Genomic DNA, 5751 nt, shown 5'->3' with positions numbered 1-5751 from the left:
TATCGTGTTATTGGCAGATAGAGATAGTTTTACTTCTTCCTTTTCAATCTGATTGTCTCATTTCTTTTTCTTGCCTAATTTCCCTGGTTAGAACTTTCAGTACAATGTTGAATAGAAGTAGTGAGGATAGACATCCTCATTTTATTTCTGATCTTAAGAGGAGAGCTATCTGTCTTTCACCGTCAAGTACGATGTTAACTGTGGGTTTTTTCATAGATGCAGCCTGAAGGTTTTTGTGTGTTCTTCCAGATGTAGTTTATTCATATATAAGAAAATATATTTTAACATAAATACCAGCCTATATATACTGGTCTGCACCTTGCATTTTTTACCTAACAATATATCTTGGGGATCTTTCTAAGTCAGTAAAGAACTTTTTTGTTTTTAGAAAATGTTGCTTAGTTTTTCATTTTATGACTATACTATTATTTATTGAATGAATTCTCTATTGAAGGATAGTCTAACTATCAGCAGTATTGGTCATATAAATTCAAAGTCAGTGAATATTTATTTAATCTCTACTACTTATTTAACCCCTACTGTTATATAGAGCACAATAAAACTTGTTAAAGAAAATAAGGTGGCCGGGTGCAGTGGCTCACGCCTGTAATCCCAGCACTTTGGGAGGCCAAGGCAGGTGGATCACGAGGTTAGGAGATCGAGACCATTCTGGTCAACATGGTGAAACCCCGTCTCGACTAAAAATACAAAAATTAGCTGGGCAAGGTGGTGCGTGCCTGTAATCCCAGCTACTCCGGAGGCTTAGGCAGCAGAATCGCTTGAACCCAGGAGACAAAAGTTGCAGTGAACCGAGATTGCGCCACTGCACTCTAGCCTGGGCAACACAGTGAGAATTCATCTCAAAAAAAAAAAAAAAAAAAAGAAAGAAAGAAAAAAGAAAGAAAGAAAATAAGGCCTCACTTTTATTCACTCCATTTTCCTACTTTCATTTATGGGAATACTGCAGCCAAAAAAGTTGTTAACACCATTTCTTCTAACTTTGAACATTTCAACAGAAGAGTTGAAAGAATTGTACAAGAAAAATCAAGTAACAATTACTTAGATTCAAAAGTTTTTTAAATTTTGCCATCTTTATCTATAATGATGCATTATTTGCTTTGTTTGCTGAGCCACGTGAAAAGTTTTCTTCAATTAAAAAATTTTTTTTCTTAAGATAGGGTTTTGCTATGTTGCCCAGGCTGGTCGAAAACTTCTGAGCTCAAGCTATCTGCCCACCTTGGCCTCCTAAGGTGCTAGGATTACAGATGTGAGCCACCACGCCTGGCCTAAAAATTTGCATATAATTAGGAGATATAAGTGCAGGTTTCTTACATGCATATATTGTATAGTAGTAAAGTCTGGGCTTTTAGTGATATGAAAGTTTTAAATTACAGATTTCTTGACATTTCACCCCAAAGAATAAGGATATTCTCTTACTTAACCACAATATCTTTATCACACATATATTAAACAATTTCCTTATAAAATATTATCAAACATTTGGCCCATATTCAAATTTTTCTATTTGTCCCCCAAAATGTCTTTTTTAGTTATCTTTTTTAAAAAACTAAAATTCAGTCAAGATCCACACACTGCATTTCTGTTGTTATGTCTCTTATTTCTTTACCTACAACAGTTGCCATATCTTTTTTTAAAAAATAATATTGACATTTTGAAGAGACTAAACTAATTGGCTTTTAGAATGTCCCACATTCTAGATTTGTCTGATTGTTTACTCATGGTATTGTTAATCCTGCTTTTTTATTCCCAGGATCTGCAAATTTGGAGTTGAACTCTAATGGTTTGATTAAATCCAGGTTAAATATTTTTAGAAGAATATTTAGTAAGTGAAGCTATATAATTATAGCGTCCTATTAGGAGGAATATGACATCAACTTATTCCCCTACTAAATTCATCTCTCAGTTTAAGTGGTCTCCACTAGAACTCTGCATTGAAAAGGAATTTTTTTTTTCTTTTAAGCTCTGAAATAGCCACTGCTTTAATGATGAGAGAATGTCAAAGATCTGGAATTGGAGGGGTGGGGTGGAATCCATTTGCTTCTTTTCTTCCTTATATATATATCAACTCCAATTAGTGGTTTAGATAACTTTTAAATACAAATAGAAATTTAGATGCAAGAGTGTTGAGGAGCAGACCTCTATTTTAAAAAATAGATGCAAGAGTGTGATAGATCACATGGCCTTCTATAACTCAGAGCAGTAGGGCATGATCAGCTTATTACTCAGGGGTCCATGGAAAGGTCATTGCATTAGAAAGCCAAATCTGAGACCAAGGTTTCAGTCTCTAATCTGCCACTAACTAGCCATGTGATCTTAACTCATTTAACTTCTCTGGTCTCCAGTTTTTCTCCATGACTCGAGATGGTCATTATCATTCCTACAGCTTTGACAGTTCATAATCCTATGATTTCACTTAGTGAAAGATATTAGAACACATGTCTTAGATGCACAATGTGAGAGCTTTTCTTTTTAATTTAAAAATCACAACACTTGAGAATTTCAATTAATCCCATAATTAAGAAAAGCCTACTCCATGTAGGTGCTCAATAGATATTCTTGTAAACCAGGACACTGGTTTTCATGATTGCATTTTGCTATGTTCATAATCAATCCCTTTATTCCACAGGACCCTGGGAAATTGTTTGATAGCTAGGTCACTTTTTCTTTTTGTAAAGGGTTGAATTGTGTCCCCCTGCCAGACTGATATGTTCAAGTACTAACCCCCATCCCTCAGTAATTCAGAACATGGCCTTGTGGCCTTATTTGCAGATTGACAAACTGGTTGTTGCAGATGTAATTAATCAAGTTAAAATGAGGTCATTATGGTGGGCCCTAAACCAATATAAATGGTGTCCTTATGAAAAGGGGAAATTTGGCTGGGTGTGGTGCCTCGCACCTGTAATCCTAGTTCCTCAGGAGGCTGAGGTGGGAGAATTGCTTGAGGTCTGGAGTCAGAAACCAGCCTGGGCAACACAGTGAGACCCTGTCTCTAAAAAAGGTTTTTGAAAACCCAACTGGACACAGTAGTGTGCACCTGTAGTCCCAGCTATTTAGGAAGCTGGGTTGGGAGGATCTGTTGAGCCCAGGAGTTCAGGGCTGCAGTGAGCTATGATTTTGCTACTGCACTCCAGCCTAGGAGCCTGGGTGACAGAGTGAGAGACTTCATCCCTTTAGAAAATAAAATAAAAAGATAAATTTAGACACAGAGACACACAGGAGGAATACCATGTGAAGATGAAGGCAGAAATTGGGATGTTATATTGTCTACAAGCCAAGGAACAGTAAAGATTGCCAGCTAAAGCCCCAGAAGCTTCCAGAGAGGCCTGGAACAGATTCTACCTGACAGCTTTCAGAAGGAACCAACCTTGCCAACATCTTGACCTTGGACTCAGCCTCCAGAACTTTGAAGCAATATATTTAAGCCACCCAGTCTGCAGTACTTTGTTATAGCAGCTCTAGCAAACTAATACACTTGGTGTCCCTGACCTGGTAATCAATGCCTTGGGCAATTATAATATCCTGTAAAAAAGAGAAAAATATTATAATATTCTATAGAAAGAAAAGAAAGCACAGAGTTGCTCTTGTGTATATGTCAGAACCACAACTGCTATGGTTTAAATGTTTGTGTCCCTCCAAAATTCATGTTAAAAGTTAATCCCCAGTGGCCAGCCAGGCGTAGTGTCTCACACCTGTAATCCCAGGATTTTGGGAGGCCGAGTTCAGCAGATCACTTGAGGTCAAGAGTTCTAGACCAGTCTGGTCAAAATGGTGAACCCTTGTCTGTACTAAAAATACAAAAATTAGCTGGGCATGATGGCACTCACCTGTAATCCTAGCTACTCGGGAGGCTGAGGCAGGAGAATCCCTTGAATCCAGGAGGTGGAGGTTGCAGTGAGCAGAGATCATGCCACTGTACTCCAGCCTGGATGACAGAGCAAGACTGCATCTCAATAAATAAATAAATAAATAAAAAAGTGGGGGGGCTTAAGGAAGCCTATTTAGCCCTTTTTTGCCCTTCCATCAAGTGAGGACACAGCAGCAAGTTGCCACCTATGAAGCAGAGAGTGAGCCTTCACTAGACATTGAATCTTCTGGTGACTTGATCTTAGAATTCCTGTCTTCAGACAGTAAGAAATAAATTTCTGTTTCTTTATAAATTATCCAGTTTAAGATACTGAACAAAGGAAGGAATGGACAGCAGGAATGCACAAAGACAATGACCAAGTTGAAAAGGTCTGTTTTTTAATTCCTTGCAAATTCAACATCAAGCCAGACACATTTTCTGAACTATTCATGGGATACTTTGCTGCTATTGTGTCTCTGGTAGGTTTTTTATGCATATATACATTGGCATGTGTGTGCACTCACAGGCACGTGTAAGTGAATTCTAACTCATTCTTTCAATAGATTACAACTCTTGATACCAAAAAGACAGACTAGAACTCATTATTCTCTAACTGAATTTAAATCTCTTAGCTGTTTCAGCATACATATGGTCACATCTACAATACACAAAAATTATATTCAGACTTTTGAGTAAAAATCTCAATAATTGCTCACACTTCCTATATGGATATCAGGAAGATATCAATCATAGAAAGCTATAAAGGGACCCAGTTAAGTAGAAAAGGCTTCTGAGGAATATAGACACCTAAGATGAAGACTGATCTGCCAAAAATTTCCATTCATTTCTAGCTTTTGCTATAATCTCAGAATGTGGAACTCTTAATACATGATGTACTTCTATCATTTTTTTAAAAAAAACACAGATGCAAAAATACTTTTGTTTGGTTCAGATGCGTGCTTCAGAAAACTATAAGAATCTAGTGGTTTTACAAGAGCTGCTTCATCTATTCTAACAGTACATTCTTGTTCTTTGAAAGAATTTCCTCACCTGTGCCCTGATAATTTCTGTGGTTCCTTCCATTTATAAAATGCTATCAGTCTAATTTAAGTCATAGCATAACTACTCATTTCTTTAGGGATGCTTCTGGAATCATCGATAGTTATCTCACAATTGTCATAGTGCTAGCATGAATTTTTCAAATATGACCCTTTTCAAGGGTGACATTCTGACATAAGCCTTTGGAATGGTTTGGCTCTGTGAGCCCACCCAAATCTCATGTCGAATTTTAATGCCCAATGTTGGAGATAGGGCCTAGTGGGACGTGATTGGCTCATGGGGGTGGTTTCTAATGGTTTAGCACCATCCCCCTAGTGCTGTCTCATGATAGAGTTCTCACAGGATCTGGTTGTTTAAAAGCATGTGTCACCATCCTCCATTTCTCTCCCTCTCCTGCTGGCCATGTAAAGATATGCCTGCTTCCCCTTTGCCTTCTGCCATCGTTGTAAGTTTCCTGGGGCCTCCCCAGAAGCAGAAGCCTGTACAGCCTGCAGAATGGTGAGCCAGTTATACCTCTTTTCTTTATATATATATTTTTTTTTTTTTTTTTTTTTTTTTTTAAGACTGAGTCTCACTGCATAGCCCAGGCTGGAGTGCAGTGGCACAGTCTCAGCTCACTGCAACCTCCACCTCCCAGGTTCAAGCGATTCTCCTGCCATTGCTTTCCAAGTAGCTGGGACTACAGGCACGTGCCACCACACCTGGCTAGTTTTTTGTATTTTTAGTAGACACAGGATTTCACTATGTTGGCCAGGCTGGTCTTGAATTCCTGACCTCAGGTGATCCACCTGCCTCGGCCTCCCAAAGTGCTGGGAGTTACAGATGTG

This window comes from Rhinopithecus roxellana, chromosome 1 (assembly GCF_007565055.1).
Source record: "Rhinopithecus roxellana isolate Shanxi Qingling chromosome 1, ASM756505v1, whole genome shotgun sequence".
Taxonomy (NCBI): Eukaryota; Metazoa; Chordata; class Mammalia; order Primates; family Cercopithecidae; genus Rhinopithecus; species Rhinopithecus roxellana.
The sequence above is the reverse complement of the archived record's forward strand: the minus strand, read 5'-3'. Positions refer to the sequence as shown.